The sequence below is a fragment of the Chlorocebus sabaeus genome, chromosome 7 (assembly GCF_047675955.1).
Source record: "Chlorocebus sabaeus isolate Y175 chromosome 7, mChlSab1.0.hap1, whole genome shotgun sequence".
Classification (NCBI taxonomy): Eukaryota; Metazoa; Chordata; class Mammalia; order Primates; family Cercopithecidae; genus Chlorocebus; species Chlorocebus sabaeus.
Genome location: NC_132910.1, coordinates 96,415,316 through 96,435,162, shown reverse-complemented (window position 1 = coordinate 96,435,162; position 19,847 = coordinate 96,415,316). Strand labels below are relative to the sequence as shown.

Sequence of the window (19,847 nt, the reverse complement as noted above, 5' to 3'; positions counted from 1 at the left end):
GACCTGTGTCAGACTTCTGACCAATAGAACTGTAAGATAATAAATTTGTGTTACGACAGTAAGTTTGTGGTAATCTGTTACCGGAACAATAGGAAACTAATACAGTTCTATGGTAAGAAAAAGTAAGCAAAAAAATCTTTTTTAAAAGATAAAATTCAGAATTTTTAAAATTTAGTAAGAAATGCCTAATAACTACTCATGATTTATTATCTTTGCCATAACCTGTAACTTGCTTCCTTTTGCATTTAGATTTCTTCCTAACATCAGAGTCAAATTTGATTAATCCTTAATTTTACTAGTTATTGTGACGGTCAGTGTTACATTCAATGCATTTATATGTCAGTTTCTAAATTAGATATAAAGTCAGCATATATACTAAAAAAATTTAGTAAAAAGAATTATGTGCAAGATGAAATAAGCAATAATCACATTTTACCTTTTCTTCCATGCAGAGATATTTTATCAGAATCATGTTAAATCTGAAGTTCAAAAGTAGTCTGAAATAACATGATATATATGAGATAGTAACCATTTTTGAGCACGGTAAAGTTTTTAAACTATATATATGCTGTAATAAAAATTAGGTGTCTGAAGTGCATATCCTTCACATTTTTGCTGACAAATGCCTACTCTGTTCAAATAGCACCTCCTCAGAGATACATCTTCCCCCACCTTCTCCAGACAGTTAAGTGTTCTATTCAATGCTCCAGTCTTTTGTTCCCATCTCAAAAATAGTATTTGTCTTCTTGTTTTCTAATTGATCTATTTATAGACTGCTCCCTACCAATTATCATTGCTCAACTCGACTGAGTCTCCCAGAAAAAGGGCATATTTCTTCAGAAATGAGCACAGTGCCTGGCACACAGTAACCTTCCAATATTTTTTTTGGATTCATGAATATATACTCTTATCTACTCTATGTAAACAATCTACTAAACTATAAAGGAAAGTTTGGGTAACAATCTTAACCTGTGTGACTGAAGGACCTTGACTAAAACGTTTTGCCTTCTAAGTTTTCTGTTTTGAATCAAGGCACCTTTGACATGTAACCAACCTTTCAAACAGAAAAACGTTAAGATAAGTTTGCAAGGAATCAAAATTCAGTAACAAAAGTTTTACTAGATGAAACTATGTCTATTTATAATAATGTAAGCAAATATTCTCTAAATAAATATTCTAGATTGCTTTAACATTTAAAATAGTGGTTTCTTACAACAATTTAATTGCAATCTTTCTCAGAAAATCCACACCAACTGTCTGATAAGCTTATGATTTATACTGTAGGTTTTATCACAATTGGGATTGTAGTTATCTGCCTTCTGATGCCAATGCAAATCTTAAAAGGCCTTTAAGTGAAAAGAAAGAACCAGAAAAAGGATGATACCATCTTACTGCAGTTCTTTTGCCAAAACCAAAAAGCTATCCAGATGTATGCAATTCTGGGTTTGACATCCTCAAACTTCTTCCCAGGGGACTAATTTTCTTGATTTCCCCCCAACTCTCTGGACCATCTGAATGGCAAGCAGCAGCTGCTACCTTCTACTGAGTGTTTATCACGTGTGAGGCATCATGCATGCATTTTTTCAGCTAATCCTCACAACAATCCTACAGTGGTTGACATCCTGTTTTAAAGGGGAGACTCAACAGCATAAGGCTGATTCACCAAGGCCTCTCAACTAGTGGCAGAACTTGGAAAAAACTATGGATTTCACAAATACAGATTTATATGGTGTCAACTCTAGAGAAAATAAAATAATCCTGTACATCTGAATATGCCTGATTATGGCTGGCTATTTATCTTTTTAATTATTTATTTTTTGCTTAAGCCAAAATGAAAAATTAGTTTCTATTTCCTGTGCTAAGTTTTTATCAGTAGGAGATCTCGATGTGTTAGGTGACAGAACAGACCACATTTTAAAATGTTTTTCGCTACACAGACAATAATTCACACCTGATAACTAAGTTCATAATATCTTTAACCCCATGAATTTATCCAATCAACCAGATTTTAAAGCAGCCCATAAATTTTTTAAGAGCCAATATAACTCAGCCTTGTATGAGCGGCTTTCTACCTTTACATACTGTCACAGGCAGAACAGACTAATTCCACTAAAATGGCAAAATCATGTAAGTAAAAAGAAGGATTTCCTACCTGCTCATGTAACTCAGCATCTTTTCCTGCTTTCTCATGGGAAGAAATCAAAGAACTAGACAAATAATCAAATCCGCTTTGGGCCCTAGGTTTGGGTGGGGCCATGTCTCAGTCCACCCAAGGTCCCCTCGGATTGCCCAGAGAGGCACTTGGACCTGGAGCTGTGAGCAGAATGAATACCTTCCAAGACCAGAGTGGCAGCTCCAGTAATAGAGAACCCCTTTTGAGGGGTAGTGATGCACGGAGGGACTTGCAGCTTGCTATTGGTGGAGTTACTCCAGGCTGAACAGCAAATTAAAGACAACTTGCAAGAGATCAAAGCTCAGATTCACAGGTGCATAAGCCACCACCTGGAATGTCTTAGAAGCCATGAGGTGTGACTATATGAACAGGTGGACCTCATCTATCAGCTGAAAGAGGAGACACTTCAACAGCAGGCTCAGCAGTTCTACTGGTTATTGGGCCAGTTCAATTGTCTTACTCATCAATTGGAGTGTACCCAAAACAAAGATCTAGCCAATCAAGTCTCTGTGTGCCTGGAGAGACTGGGCAGTTTGACCCTTGAGCATGAAGATTCAAATGTCCTACTCTTTGAAGCTGACACAACTGCTCTGTGCCAGACCATCACCACATTTAGGTCTCTCAAAACAATTCAAATTCCTGAGCACTTGACGGCTTATGTTAGTTCATCAAATATTGGGCCCTTCCTGGAGGAGGGGCTATATCCCAATGCCAGAGCAGAAGTCTGCATCCAGTATTGCAGCTGTCCCTCTCAACAAATGACTCCTTGGAAGCAAACCTGCCAGTGGTCATCAGGCTCCTTACACACCCAGCACAAACCCCCAGGACTGGCTCACCAAAAAGCAGACCTTGGAGAACAGTCAGACTTCTTCCAGAGCCTGCAATTTCTTCAGTAATGTCTGGGGAAACCTAAAGGGCTTAGAAAACTTGCTCCTCAAGAGTCAGCAACAGGAAGTTCCTGAAAAACCAAGTTATCAAAAGTGTAACAGCCACTCTACCACTAGCTCTCCATTGAAATGGAAAAGGTTGAAGATCTAGAGCTTCCTGATCAAGATAAGATGAACCTATCAGATTGGCTAGTGACTCCTCAGGAATCCCATAAGCTGGGGAAGCCCGAGAATGGCAGTCATGAAAGCAGTGAGAAGTTTAAGCTCTTGTTCCAGTTCTATAATGTTAATGACTGGCTTGTCAAGACTGACTTCTGTACCACCTGTCAGGAAAAGCAGCCCAAAGGTACGCAGTTGGAAAACGTGGGCAATCTGAAGTGCCTGAATGACCACTTGGAGGCCAAGAAACCATTGTCCACCCCCAGCATGGTTAGAGAGGATAGGCTTGTCCAGAACCATCAGGACCCATGTAAGGTAGAGGAGGTAGGCAGAGCCAATGAGCCCTGCACCAGCTTTTCAGAATGTGTGTGTGATGAGAATTGTGAGAAGGAGGCTCTGTATAAGAGGCTTCTGAACAAAGAAGGAAAGGATAAAAATAGATGCCCATGGAACCCAAACCTGAGCCTGAGAAACATAACGATTCCCTGAATATGTGGCTCTGTCCTTCTAGTAAAGTAGTAATAGAACTAAAGTACCAAAGTCAATGGTTCCTTCTAGAACTGCTGATTCCTTCCAAGTCATAAAGAACAGCGTCTTCTAGGAGTGGCTTATCAGGCCCCCATACAAAGAAGGAAATCCTAAGGAAGTGCCTAATACTGAAGACAAAGCTGGCAAACAAAAGCTAAAAAGCCCCATGAGCACTTCCTGGTGTCCCTTTAACACAGCTGACTGGGTCCTACCAGGAAAGAAGATGGGCAACCTCAGCCAGCTATCCTCTGGAGAAGACAAGTGGCTGCTTCGAAAGAAGGCCTGGGAAGTATTACTTAATTCACCTCTACAGGAAGAATATAACTTCCCCCCAGACCATTATGGCCTCCCTGCAGTTTGTGATCTCTTTGCCTGTAGGCAGCTTAAAGTTGGTAAGCTGATAAAAAGAAGTGGTTATATCGAACTCATCTACAGATGTGAAGGAATGGACAAGAGTTGAGCAGCCTTTCCACTGATTATCACACATCATGAGCTGAGTGACTGAGGCTTGCCAAATCATTGTGTTTCCGGGTCTGACCCGTTAGCTTAGTTCTTCCTCTGCCTAATTTTGAACTAGCAAAGTGAAGTGAGTCATCAGATTATGAGTTACTGTTTAAAAGAAAAATGTTGTTTATTGATGCTGAGCTGATTCAGTTCCTTCCTTCTTACAGAAGTGTTAATTCACCCCCACACTAGAAATGCAGCATCTTTGTGGATACACCTTTTTCACAAGCCTCCAAGGCTCCTTAGATCAGGTCGTTACAAAAAGTACATTAAAACAGTCTAGTTTTAAAAATGAAATATTTCTGTAATCGAAGTGTATTGATGTATTCTAAAGCTAGTAAACTTCCCTAACATTTAATTGCCCTATAGATGCTTCTCTAGCTGTGGGTTTTCTTCTGTTAGTGGTCTGAAATAACGATTTTCCTGTTCTATTAACATACAGTGCATTTTGCAAAAAAAATTAACTTGGCCAATAGTGATTACCAGAATATATATTAATAATCTTGGCAATTTTTGACATTAATTATCAAACATTTTAGATTACATGTTCTACATTATTCTTCTTCACTTGAAAGAAATTCAGCTACTTCAAATTTTTTCTTTCTTTCTGTAAATGTTATTAAAATATCCAGTGAGCTCTTTTAGAAGGGCTCCGTATTATTTCAAGACTATTTTTAAGGTAGTTCTAGCCTTTTAAAATATTCTATAGACCTGTGGGGTTCAAAAGAACCCCAGTAACAAATAAGCAAATAGGCAAAAGACATGTTGGAAATGTAGTATACTATTTGAACCATTCACTATCATAGGGATTATTGGTGCATCCTGGGTAATGGAAGCAGAGCTTGACACCTGGTGCTTTTAACTAGGGATAAAGTCGTCCTCTCACTGTAAGCACAGCATACCTGTACCTCCACAAGTGACATTTTAGTGAACAGGCCATTTTCAACACTTGTGCCTTGGGGTGTGTTCATTGAAGCTTTATGAAAACTACTGAGGTTTTCTCTATCTCCTTAAAGTTATGTCCATGCTTTAAAATGTCTCTGTAGAAGAGAAGTGGGGTTTATAATGTTTTTAAATTCTCTAAGATGTATTTGCTGCTTTCCAGACTTTGAAACTATTAAGCTTCTTAACTGCCTCTTATTGAAATACTTCTGGGGAAACTTCAGGGTCTCACAATGTCATTGCCATACAGCTTCACTACAGTTCTCTGAACCACAGCTGAAAGAGTTTTGTATTATTTTTTAATTCCCTCCCCAGATATCATACAGAACTATTACAATAAAGGTGGTGGGCAAAAAACAATGTAAGGAGCCTTTCCAGTTATCTTAAGTTGCAGCTAACTCTGTAGTTTCTTTTTTGAGGCCAAATACACTGTATTTTACATTGTCAAAATATAATTTACATTAATCACTATGTTAATGAGTATGTAAAACATTATTTTGCATTGATGAATTTTGTATCTGCTTCCATTAAAAGCATAACAGCCATAAAATAATAATAATCAAATCAAAATGTTTCAACTAGTTTTCAGGATTCCTGAGAATATGGCTTCATCCTACAATTTGTAAGCTAAGCACTAATAAAATACAAGAGAAATTCCCCAGCTTTACAAGATTCAGTAAGATACCTCAAAGTAGGCTATATCTAGTGTATTAGTCTGATTTCACGCTGCTGATAAAGACATACCTGAGACTGGGTAATTTATACAGGAAAAAGGGTTTAATGGACTTATAGTTCTACATGGCTGAGGAAGCCTCACAATCATGGCAGAAGGCAAGGAGGAGCAAGTCATGTCTTACATGGATGGCAGCAGGCAAAGAGAGAGCTTGTACAGGGAAACTCCTGTTTTTAAAACCATCAGATCTCATTCACTATCATGAGAACAGCTCAGGAAAAAGACCTGTCCCCATAATTCAATCACCTCCCACCAGGCTCCTCCCATGACACATGGGGATTGTGGGAGTTACAATTCAAGATGAGATTTGGGTAGGGACACAGCCAAACCATATCAGTTATCTTTGTATTTATAGCACAACTATTTGCTCACAGAATTAATGAATGTATGCCATAATTCTGCATGGGTCAATAACTCTACTACACTGATTACTCAGTTAATTGATGTTTATAAAATGTACATTTTTTTTTCTAGATTTTACAGTAATATATATTTACTTTAAGGACTTTCTTTTTAAACTGATTTCAATATATGGATATTTTCCTTCATTAAAAATTTGCTCAGCAGCAGCAGTCTGACTTGGGATATTTATCTTGAAATTGATCCAATGAATATTCTCAATTTCAATAACTACTCTGGCAAGAAAAAGCATACAGAATTTCCAAAATCAATACAGTAGATCAGTGTCTGCAGCACAGCACAATTCATACAGGCAATGCAGTGTTGTATCATGTGTTTCCATTTCTCAATCCTAATTGCTTTTGAAGATAAGCTGTCAAATGCCATTAATCTGTTTACCACATTCCACTCCTCCTCTCCCCCAACAGAAGGCTTTATTTTCTCTTTTTCAAATAATTTCAGAAATTTTTGTAGAGCAGGATGACTTCTTAAATAAGCAACATTTAAATAGGTTTTAAATAGGTCACCATGAGTGAAGAGTAATAAAGAATGAATACTGAATTCATGAAGGGATTCTCTAAAGTTCTCTGTCCACTTTACCTTTTATCACTTTTCCAATAAGATTCAGATTTCCAAATTTCCACTTTTAGGCTTCAATGTGCTTGTGAAGTCTCTATTTTTCTAAATTCCATCACCATTAAATGTTTTGATTCATTCCCACTGCTACCACCCTATTTCAAATCTAGAGTTGAACTAGGAAGCTCTGAGACCAACTATGATACCTGGGTAATTTCTCATATTCTCAAAGTTCCTTCACTTACAAAATGAAAACATTAAGATCTACGTATCAGGGTCGTGGTGAGTATGAACGAGACAGTATGCATGAGAGAGCCTGGGACAGGGCCTGGCATCAAGCAGGTGCTAATCGCCTCTAAGAAACGTTCCTCTTTTCTCTCTCCCTCCTCGGTCCTCCTTTCAGACTTCACAGCAAGACTCATCCTGAAAGGTGAATGTGATCTCCTTACCCTCCTACTCAAATTCCTCCAAAAGTTCACCGTACCCTAGGACAGTGGTTCTCAAAGTGTAGTCCCCAGACCAGCAGCACCTCTTGCACTTGCCTTTCCAAACTTCCTCTAAGGAGAGTTTACTTCCAAACCTGCCACTCTCCCAACTCCAAGATTTAACTCATCTTTTATATCCTTCCCCCTCTATGATCCCTCTCCTATACTACTCAGCTTAAAATCTTTCCTGACAATCCCAATCTCTAGGACTTTTTCTGATCTCTAATTCCAATTATTTCTGAATACAAAGAGTCTTCATCTTGCGATGGGGTTTGTGTCTGGATAAACCCACTGCAAAGTCAAAAAATCTTTAACTGAACCATTCTGTAAGTGTAGGACTGTACTAAGGTGAAAATCTGCAGAGGTCACAAACTAGTTGCACCTGGCCCACCCAGAGAAGGTGTGGGTTAACTAAATTGGTTGCAAGTAACATTAAAAATCAAGAAAAATTACGCAAAAATACAGATCTTTGGCCTGTGTTGGAGACAATTGGATCTGCGTTTGAGAGACCCACATTCCCATGTGGCAACAATCAGCTAAATGGTAAATGTTTCAAGCATTCACCAGCTCTTTCCATTCTAAATAAAGGTTTTCTTTTGACATCAAATATCTCAAATGGTGATTTACATTTCTTATGGTTATGTAACTTCATGCTTGTTTTGTCTCTCCTAATAGGATACAGACCTTAAAGTACCTGTCCCTGTCTTTGACTTTTTAAAAACCTCTTGTTACCCTGAACACAAACCAATATTTAGTGCAAAATTATTGTAAAAGAATATTCTGAACATTGTAGACAACCGCAAAATACTGAATAATCCACAGTTTTTCTGGAAACTTCTGGCTTTCTACCAAGTTGGAAGAGTTTTATTAGTTTATGTTTTCCAAACATATGGATTAGGGTACAACTCTTAAGACAGATAATAAACATTTTTTATCATATTATTTTGGTTTAGGTTGTCTTTCATTTTCTAATGAGAAATACGTATGAAGACAGCATGCCCTCTGCTGAGATTTAGCCCCTGCCCGGCACAGCATGTGACAGAACCTAGATACTGTTTGTAACTTTTAGTTTGAATCCTACTTTTATATCCTCGATTTTATTTCCCGGAAAAGAGTTTTAATTTCACTCTTTGGTAGAAGTCATAGTGGCTTTCTCCGACCCGGCCTCAGGTTAACCATTCACCTGGTTTGGCAGCGACAAAGGATGAGCCATCTTAACAAAGCTGCCTTGCTGTGGCTCAAAGATAACCTGAGAAACTTAACCAAAATGAGAATTTTAAAACACTGTTTACGTACGGGGCCTCTGTTAAACCTTCCATTTGAACCCATTTGCCGACTCCTGCCTGTCCACACATATCCGCACCCCTAACATCAACATCAGGAGAATATTCGATAATACTCTCCTTTTCCTTCCCCCACCCCAAATCCTCCAGGGGGCGCCCCGGAGGACCGCGCTGGCCTCCCAGCGGGGGGGCTGCCATAGGCGGGAGCCCAGGCCCGACTCCCTAACGCCGCGCACACTCCCCATACTCACCCGCCCGAAGTCACGGAAGTGCCGGCTGACCCCGCCCCTTCCGCCGGATCCTCCCACGCAGAAGCAGCGCCGACTGCAGGCGCGTGGGGCCAGGAGATCGCCTGGGGCCGGGTGGCGGCGCGGGGCATGGCCAGGGTCCCCGCGGACGTGGCCGCGCAGTTCCGGCGTGTGGCGGAGAGCGCGTGAGCGTGAAGGCCTCCCGGCTTGCGGCAGGCTGCGGAAGCTCTGCGCCGGGAAGTTCTCTGGCGGGGGGAGGGGAGGGCGGTTTACGGCCTGTAGGGTAGGTTTTGCCCTTTTTAAGGTCCACATGGACTCTTTTGCCCCCGAAGTTCGAGGGTAACTTTTGTTCCCTCCCGGCTTTCGCGATACCCTCGAGTCGGACGGAGGCAGAGTCCTGCCGTCAGCCCCAGCATTCCTGGGGCCGGGACCCCCGGAGCCCCTTCTTCCGCTTTTTGGAAAGTTATAATGTGGGGTGAGGGAGAGACGCGTTACGTTTTACAGACCGGTGAATTTAAAGACATTCAAGCTTCTCCTAGTGATTTGAAGAAATGCTCAGCGTTCGGCCGAAATAGAGTTTTACGTTTTTAAACCATGGCATGGTTTTTAAAGGTTGAAGTTCCCACAATTTTTTTTCTCTTGAAAGGCACCCTTTTCCTTTTGATTAGTATTTCTTAACATGCACCCAAAGCCAGGACTCAGCCTCACTGCTGCAAGGATGTCCACGGGAAGTCCCGAGGGGGGAAAGGCACACGCTTGAAATGGCATAATATTTGCTACCTCACTGCGTGGGCGGAGTGGTAACTAATTTTTAAAAACCCTTAGATGACGTAATAAGTAGTAAAGCCGTTGTATGCTATTCTAGAATTTTTGAGAAAAACTTAATCACCCAAATGTTTGCTATAATGTGATAAAGATAGCATCCATGGGCAGCAGCCAGGATCGAATTATGACAAGTAGATATGGTTATAAATGGGGGCCATGCAGTATAATTAGTATATGGAACCAAGATGTCAGTCCTCACACAGAATTTGTGTAATGACATGCATTTGGGAGGCTTCAGGCCTTTTCAGCTATTAGATACAGGTTGATTCTTACTGAATATAGAATAATAGTAAATGAATTACTGGTCTCACCATTTTCATTATTACTATTTGGACTATTTTACTCCAAAGAGTGATCGTAGACTCAATAGTCAATGACAAAATTAAGCACAAGTCTAAATGAAGCCAAGGATCTAGTGGAGAGAACGTAGAATCAGACCTTTCAAATCTCAGTTATTGAACACAAACAGAACGACAGTTCTTGAGACATTTTATTTCCTTTCTTTAAACTTGGCGTTGCTCATCTGAACAATTGTTTTGGTAAGGGTTACTTTTCATGAAAGCCCAGTTTGTGCTACCTTAGAAGTGAAGAAGTTTGTTAATTTTAAAATTGAGTTAATCCTTAACCTGCTTTTCATTCTACAAACTCTAAAACACTTTCATGCGTGTCACTTTTTTATTCAGAAGTTTTCTGAACAGTACAGCTTGGGGAACACATTTCCTTGGAACATTAGTCTCTTGCAAAATGTTAATAGATGCTTCATGGGAAAAAAATTGCTAGCATTACCAATACCGGCGAAAATATGAACATGTCATTATGAGGCTATGGGAAATACACCTACGTAACACTCTTGCCAAAAATGTTTAACCTGAATCTGATTGTGAGGAAACACTCGGATAAATTCAGAATGTGATTTGTTTGGACCTTTCAATAAGGTTAATGTGGAAGACAATAAAAAAAAGGCAGGAGGACTGATCTACATTAAAGACAGCTGTCAACTAGATAGCCTTAAGGATTTAAAAAATTTGAACCTGGGCCGGGCGCAGTGACTCACGCCTGGAATCTCAGCACTTTGGGAGGCGGAGGCGGGTGGATCACGAGGTCAAGAGATCAAAACCATCCTGGCCAACATGGTGAAACCCTGTCTCTACTAAAAATACAAAAATGAACTGGGCGTGGTGGCTCGTGGCTGTAGTCCTAGCTACTCTGAAGGCTGAGGCAGGAAAATCACCTGAACCTGGGAGGCAGAGGTTGCAGTGAGCCGAGATTGGGCCGCTGCACTCTAGCCTGGCAACAGACAGAGACTCCAGTCTCAACAAAACAAAAAAACGGTTGTTTCAGGTGAATAGTATATGAATGTTCTTTTAACTCCTCTATAGATTTGAAAATTTTCAAAATAAATAGTTGAGGACAAATTGTAGCTAGCAATGCTGGAAACTCATTTGTGCCTCCCAGCAGGTGGCAGCAAATTAATACTCCATAAGGTACAGGAAAATCATTGCAATTTCCTTGTGTTGGTAAATGTTTTGGATGTTGCAGACTGGCTTTTTTTAGGGATAGGAGCCAAAATAATATTGTTGCCAGATTATGGATGTTTATGTTAATTTATCAACTAGTTGGGAAAGTACTTATTGTTGTTCTTCATTGCTCATCTCTCACAGAACCAAAAGTCTGTTTGTAAGCTCTTTTATTGGAATAACAGTCAAGCTCATGTTACTTCATAAACACTCTCCATAACCATTAATTGGCTAATATCCATTAATACAACATTTCAAAGTTTATGAAATACAACTAAAGTATTCTCAGAGGGAAATTTATAGTTTTTTTCATGCCTTTGTTAGAAAAGAAGAAAAAAAAATCAGTAATCTAAGTCAGGATCAGCAAACTGTGGTCTACAGGCCAAGTCCAGTGCATAGTCTTCTTTTGTACAGCCTACAAAACTCTAGAAAAACTCATTTTAAAAATAGACAAATTACCAGTATCTGGAATGAAAGAACACTAGAGATTCTACAGACATTAAAACATAGGTCTCAACCAGAGGGTTTTTTTCCCCCCAAGGAACATTTGGCAATGTCCAGAGACATTTTTGGTTGTCACAGTTGGAGAGTCTGCTATCAGAAGACAGAGGCCAGGGAAACAGCTGAATATTCTGCAATGCACAGGACAGTCCCCCACAGCAATTTGCTGGCCTGCAATGTCGATAGTGCTAAGATTGAAAAATTCTAATTAAAACCATAAAATAATATTATAAACATTTATACCAATAAAATCTGATAACTTAGAATAAAAAGTTTTTGGGGCCAGGCATGGTGGCTCATGCCTATAATCCCAGCACTTTGGGAGGCCGAGGCGGGTGGATCACTTGAGGTCAGGAGTTTGAGACCAGCCAGGCCAACTTGGAGAAACCCCATCTCTACAAAAATACAAAAATTAGCCAGGTGTGGTGGCATGCACCTGTAATCCCAGCTACTTGGTAGGCTGAGGCAGGAGAATCGCTTGAACCTGGAGGCAGAAGTTGTAGTGAGTTGAGCATACACCACTGCACTCCAACCTGGATGACGGCGAGACTCTGTCTCAAGAAAAAAAGTTTTTGGAAAAAAAAAAAAATTATCAAAACACTGAAGAAGAAATAGAAAATCTGAGTACTTGTATATCTGTTACAGAATTTGAATTCATAATTTAAAAATACAAAGAAAACCATCCCCGTTAGTGAATTCTATCCAGCATTTAAATAACACACAATGTCAATTTTATATAAACTCAGAGAATAGAGGAGGAAGGAGTAACAGCAGAGCCTTCGGAAAAATCTAACAGACATTAGAGGGGAAAAAAACCACAAACTAATATTACTCACTAATACAGATGCAAAATTCCTGTAGAAAATACTAGCAAATTGAACCCAGAAAAAAATAAAATACAGTGGCCAATTGTGGTTTATCCAGAATGCAAGATTTGCCCAACATTAATAAACAGTAATTTACAACATTGATAAAGGAGAAAATCTTAATAATGGCAGAAAAAGCATTTGACATAATTTATTGCCAACTCATAACAATCACAAAACTAGAAATAAAAGAGAACTTTATAAAGGACATCTGTGAAAGATCAATAGCTATTATGCTTAATGGTGAAATATCCAATCCTAGGATTGGGAACGAGGTAAAGCTGTCGGCTTTCATCACTTATATTCAACTTTGTATCAGAAATTCTGGACAATACAATAAATAATTAAAATAATAAAAGATAAATATTAGAAAAGTGCAAAACTGTCTATTTACAGTGGTCTGTGTAGAAAATCTGTTTTTCAAAGCTACTAAATAAATTGTATTTTGTAGACTATCCATGTGGAAAATCTTCAACATCTACTGGATGTTGAAGTCATGGGGTAAAAGCTCAGTATATATAAAAAAATACTTTATATATTAGTAAGCAGCAATTGGAAAATGACATGTTAAAATATGCCATTTATAATAGTACAGATGATCCCTGACTTAGGAGGGTTTGACTTACGATTTTTTTTTTTGCTTTATAATGATGTGAAAGTGATAGACATTCAGAATGCTCCTCAGGTTACAATGGGGTTACATTCAGATAAACCCATTGTAAGTTGAAAATATTAAGTTGAAACCCAACTACAATTTACAGTATTTTCCATTTAGGATGGGTTTATTCAGACATAACCTCATCATAAGTTGAGGAGCATCTGTATTATAAATACCTAGGAATATGTTTAATGAAAGACATGCAAGAGCTGTACTCTAAAGTGACAAAACATTGCTCAAATGAAAGAGCTAAATAAATGGAGAGATGTGTCATATCTATGCATACTGAACATGTGCCAAGAAAGACCATATTCTGGGTTATAAATCTCAGTTTGTAAGGATGAAAATCATAAAGTATTGTTCTCCAACCACAATGGAATTAGAAGTCAATAATAGGTCTTTGGAAATCTCCAAACCTCAATAATCAGAGGCACAGATTTTCCAGACTGCTGGCCTCAACAGTTCAGACTGACACTGAAGACATTCTTCTCTGCACAGCCAAGCCAATTGATTTACATGGGAAATAATTTTGGACATACTGCCACATTCTAACCAACTGCACTAACCTGGCACTGCCCTGAGATTGGGGTATGCTGGAAGCAACTGCAGACTGCTATATACTTTATTGTACTAAAACAGAGTTACAGCATATTTAAAATTCATGAAATTGTTCCCATTTCTTGCTTTCCTTCCCTCACAGTCTGAAAATACTGATGAAAAATCTGGGAACAAGATTATGGGTGTAGTTGACAAAACAGAAAATCTGTTCCTGGACAGCTTTTGATGAATTTAATAAGACAGAGATAATGAACATAGACTACATTTACATAATGGCATAACAAAAATTCATTGAACAATGCTAACTGGGGGAAACTACAGTTTGAAAACTGAATGTAAGATTGTGGTTCTGGCAAGATTACTCATTCTATTTAATGATTATACATGATGTTGAAGGGGATGGGGGAATAGTCTATTTTGTGCTGCTATAACAATACTTGAGACTGGGTAATTTATAAAGATTAAAATAAACATTTACTTCTTAGCGTTCTGGGGGCTGAGAAGTGCAAGGTTGAGGAGCTCACATCTGGTGAGGGACTTAATGCTGTGTCATTCCATGGCAGAAAACAGAAGGGTAAGAGAGGGGAAGAGGGGTGGCTAGGGAGAGGACTGGCTTCATCCTTTTATGTGGAACTCACTCCTGTGACAACCAGTTCATTCCTGTGAAGTGGCATTAATCAGTGTCTGCCGGCAGAGGCCTCGTTACTTAATCACCTCTCGACACTGTTGCATTGGGGATCAGGCCTCTAACATGTGAACTTCAGGGGACACATTCAAACCATAGCATTCCACCCCTAGCCTTCAAACCTTATGACTTCTCACCATGCAAAATACATTCATTCCATCCCAATTGTCCTAAAAGTCTTGCTCTACATCAGTTCAAAAGTCCAAAGACCAAAGTCTCATATAAATCAGATATGGGTGAGATTCAAGGCACAATTCATCCTAAGGCAAATTCCTTTCCAGTTGTGAGCCTGTGAAATTTAACAAGTTATCTACTTTATATATATACACACACACACACATATATATAAACATATATATATATGTTGGGACAGCATAGGATAGACATTCCCATTCCAAAAGGGAAAAACAAGCAAGAAGAAAGTAACAGGACCCAAGCAAGTATAAAATCCAATAAGAAAAATGAGTTTTAAAGCTGGAGAATAATCTTTTTTGACTCCATATCCCATATCCTCGGCACACCAGGATGGGGCAGCATCCCCAAGGCCTCATGCAGCTCCATTCCTACCGCTTTGGTGGACTGTCCACCGAGCAGTGCTCAGATCAAAATTTCATGCCTCCAGCTTTCCCAGATAGGAGTTGCATGCTGGTATGGGAGCTGCCCCACTCTCAAGACCACTAGGCATTGACCTACTGGGCTGTCCACATTCTTTGAAATCTAGGTGGAAGTCACCATGGCCCCACAGCTCTTGCATTCTGCACACCTGCAGAATCAGCACCACATGATGCCACCAAGGCTTACCCCTTGTGTCCTCTGGAATGGCAGCCTGAGCCACAGCCAGGCCTGCTTGAACCACTGCTGGGGTGACAGGATTACTGCACTGGCATACAGGGAACAGAGTCTGGAAGTGGTCCTGGGCAGCAAGCTCATGGAGGGCACCCTGGGTCGTCCACCACAAAACCATTTTATTCTAGAGCTCTGGGCCTGTGATGGAAGGGGAGCCTTAAAGATGTCTGAAATTGCTTTCAGATCATTCTCCACGGTCTTGATGAATATCACCTGGTTTCCTTCTAGCCATACTAACCTCTTTAGCAAATAGTGGCTTGGCCATATCTTTGGTTTGCTGTCCTAAAGATACCGTTTTACTTGTGATCTGAGAAACCAAAATAGATGCCCCTTTATCAACTAAGCCAGACCCCAAGGTTAAGGAAACAGGTACTACCTATGGGTTGAGGGTTCAGTGCTCAGCTGACGTGACAACTTCTAAATTCCTATGGCTATAAGGAAAAACACACTCTTACTAAACTCCATAACAATAGGAGCTATCAGGTAAATTATCAAGAGCCCTCATAAACTGATTTACAACCCAGACCACTTCAACTCTGATTGGACAGAAGACCTACCTTATAAACACACTTTCCTAATAAGTAACTATAGACCTTAAGCTAGTTTCAGCAAGCTTATAGATACTATGCACAGTCTTCATATCCTACAGTTCACCTTTTAACGTGGAGCCAAATTTCACCTCATTTTAATGCCAAAACCCCACCCCAAAGTGAACATGGGATATACATTACATATATGCCTGCCCATTGCGCATGCACTCAACTCTCCACATAAATATGTATAGCTTTTCCCCAAACCTGCTGACTATGTTTGACTGTACAGGCCCTTTGAGGCATAAGGGCCAACGTGCCCTTTTCATCTTCAAAGAAGAGCACCTGCAGCACGTGCCAGAGACTCTTCTCAGTTTGCAAACTGATATTGCCAATAAAGCTCTCCTTTCTATCATTTAGGCATTCTGGTGGTCTTTTGGACAACACACTCTCCATGCCCAGGCTGCAAATTTTCCAAATCTTTCTGCTCTGCTTACCTTTCAGTATAAATTCTAAATCACACACTCTCTCTCTCTCTCTCTCTGTAGCTTTCATATCTTACATTTTATCTTATTTTGCTGTATGCAGTTAAATATATCCATGCAACTCCTTCAATAATTTGCTGCTTAGAAAATTCTTCCACCAGATATTTTAGTTCACCTCTTTTAAGTTCTGTATTCCACAAAGTCCTAGGAAATGGAGACAGTTCCACCACAATTTTCTGCAAAACACGGATAGCTTTTAATCTGGTTTCCAATGCACTTTTCTTATTTCCATCTGAGACTTCATCAGAATGGCCTTTACTGTCCATATTTCTACCAGCCTTCTGGTCATGACCACTTAAATAATCCTTAAGAAGATTAGGCTCTCCTCACAGCTCTTGTCTTCTCACCAGAATTGCCCAATGCTCCATTCACAGCAGTGGAGGCTTGTCTATTTGCTCTTCCAAATTCTTCCAGCCTCTATTTGTTACCCAATTCCAAAGCCACATCTACATTTTCAGGTATTTGTTATAGCAACAGCCACACTCCTCAGCACTAATTTTATGTCTTAGTCCGTTTTGTGCTTCTATAACAGAATGCCACAGACTAGGTAATTTATAAAGAAGAGAAATTATTTCGTACAGTTCTGAAGGCTGGGAAATCCAAAATCAAGGGAACCACACCTGGTGAGGCCTTCTTGCTCCATCATTCCATGGTGGAAGGCAGGAGGGCAAGAGAGGGAAAGAGTAGGCAAAGGCGAAGAGCAGGGAAGGGGGCTGAACTTATCCTTTTATCAGGAACTCACTCCCATGACGACGCACTCCTGCAATAATGGCTCCATTAATCCCTTAATGAGAGTAGAGCCCTCAGGACCCAGTCACCTCTCAAAAATTTCACTTCTCAGCACCATTGCATTGGAAATGAAGCCTCCAACACATTAACATTGGGGAACACATTCAAATCACAGCAACCCTGCCTGCTTCTACTCTCTCTCTTATTCTGATAAAATAATTAGAATTTATTTTTTAATAGAAAGATTTCCAACATATAGATCTGTCCCACGTGTGTCTCTTTCAAGGATTTATAAAATTAAACATTTCTCTTTCAATAGCTCATTGAGAGGATTGGGGACTATAAATCATTTTTAATTTTAAAAAGTATTTTTGACCCTTAAAAAGGTTTTAAGTTACTCATCCTCACAATTATTTATTTTGACTGTCAGTTATGCTTAATATAACCAGATTAGTTTTCAAATTTCACTTGGTAAGTACAGTTCATAGACCTTTCTTTCCAGAAGTTGCCTTTTTAAAAAATAACTTTTATTTAAATGTTTTTTCAATCTTTATGTTTCACAGTTTTTAACTTCATGTTACTTATAATCATTCTGAAAATAATTATTACATGTTGGTACAATTTTCTAAACTCACAGGGGAAGTCTTCTGATACTCTTTCTTTTCTTGGTTTGACCATAAAGGGAAAATGAAATGTGATGGCATGGTAACAACTAATCACAGCTGATATTATTAAACTATTTTATGGCCATTGTCAACATCCCTATGAGATAGATGCTACTGGTATCCCATTTTACATACGGGGAAACTGAGACTCAGGGAAATTAACCAATGTGCCCAATGTTACATGATAGTATAAAAGCCTGGCTTTGAGCTCATGTAATTGACTTCAGTGTCCACATACTTAATCATTGGTGTTTACTTTTCTGTGCATTTACTAAAGTAACAGGATTATTTCAGATTCCCTAACTTACTGTGATAGGTCCAATTTCAGTGTTATCTATACATAAAATGTGATTAAATGGCACCATGTTGGCAAATATTTCAATGTAGCGCAAAATTTCACCACATGATGGTGCCAGTGAAGTGAGAAGTCATCCGCTGCTAGTATTTGACATTAGGCTCAGACCTAAATATGTCAACAGAATGTAGTAAAAAATGTTTAAAATTTTTTTAAAAGAGCAATCCTAAATAATTATAGACTAGAGTGTCTTTTGAAAACATAAGGAATGAAAACATCACAAATACAAAAAGGGTAAGAGTAATTGACTTATAAAAGTTAAAAATGAAAAAAATGAGCTTTTGTATTCATAAGGAAGTATGTAGGACAGATGTCAGAGGCTTTCCACAGGAAGGAAGACACCAAAGGAAATGAATTAAATGAGAACAGGTGACTTAAAAAAAAAGAGACCAGCTGTATAGTGATGTGGCTCCAGGGTCAAATGGTTCCAGTAAGATTCCACAATCAGTGCAAAGGAGTTAGCAAAAGCCAATGACTAAAAGATTTTTAAAAACCTTTAATAGACATTACTACTTCCTTTTCTAATCTAAAATAAGTATTATTTTTCCCTGCATTATCAAAGATGGAACCAACAATAGAAGGAAGAAGCATTGCTTTTCAGAAATTATTGAAACAAATCCTTACATGTCAATATTACAGTGATTCTCTAAGTTTGGTCCCTGGACTAGCAGCATTGTCATCACCTGAAATATTACAAATACAAATTATTTGGCCACACTCAGACTTTTACTGAATCAGAAACTTGGGGAATGAGGCCTTTCAGGGGTTTCGGATGCACCCAAAAGTTAGGGATCCACTGTGTTACTTATGGCCCATGCCTGTAATCCCAGCACTTTGGGAGGCTGAGGCAGGTGGATCACCTGAAGTCAGGAGTTCGAGACCAACCTGGCCAACATGGTGAAACACTGTCTCTACTAAAAATAACAAAAATTAGCCGGGCATGATGGTGGGCACCTGTAATCCCAGCTACTTGGGAGGCAGAGGCAGAAGAATCACATTAACCTGGGAGGCGGATGTTGCAGTGAGCTGAGATCATGCCACTGCACTCCAGCCTCAGGGACAGAGCAAGATTCCATCTCAAAAAAAAAAAAAAAGACAAATTCATCAAAGCATAATTAATAATACAAATATATTGGAAATGCAAGTTTAATATTAAAGAAATATTAAGTGAAAAATAGTATATTCTCAAGGCATTTAAACATGATTCTGTTGAATAATTTTTAATAATGGAAAATGCGTATTATATAATAGTGGAAGAGTCTCAATTATGTAAAAACAATTCTAGAAGAAATATTAGAAGGAAAGAAGCAAAACTAGTTGTTAATGGTTGCCTTTGAGTGATGTGGTTAAATGCACCATTTTCCTCCTGCCTGTTTATATTGCAGATGCTGTTTTCAAATTTTCTATGAGAAACTATTTTACTCCTATAAATAAGTCTTATAATGATTAAGGATGTGGGTGGGGGAGTGGCTTTCCAAAGTCCTATTCAGAGGTTACATTCTTGCCCATTTTGTTCTCAATGTATGGTTGGTAAGAACAAAATATAACACAGATGTCAGTCCACAGCATAACCCACCTTCCCCCTTCCACATACACTAAAAACCCCAAGGTCATCATGTTGCTTACTGGAGAAACAAGGCATAGAAAGAC

The 19,847-nt window shown here is 39.1% G+C and overlaps 1 protein-coding gene and 1 pseudogene across 2 annotated transcripts in view; one reads left to right on the top strand and one right to left on the bottom strand.

Annotated features, from left to right (window-relative positions):
• Positions 1–9,635, bottom strand: part of MMAA (metabolism of cobalamin associated A) — a 98,938-nt gene extending 89,303 nt beyond the window's left edge. For both annotated transcript variants that reach the window (XR_012093471.1, XM_007999905.3), the window contains exon 1: positions 8,921–9,635. The gene's annotated coding sequence lies outside the window, so the exon portion shown is untranslated. The remainder of the gene's footprint in view (positions 1–8,920) is intronic.
• Positions 1,201–4,188, top strand: LOC103236329 (nuclear receptor coactivator 4 pseudogene; annotated as a pseudogene).
• Positions 9,636–19,847: the final 10,212 nt, after the last annotated feature.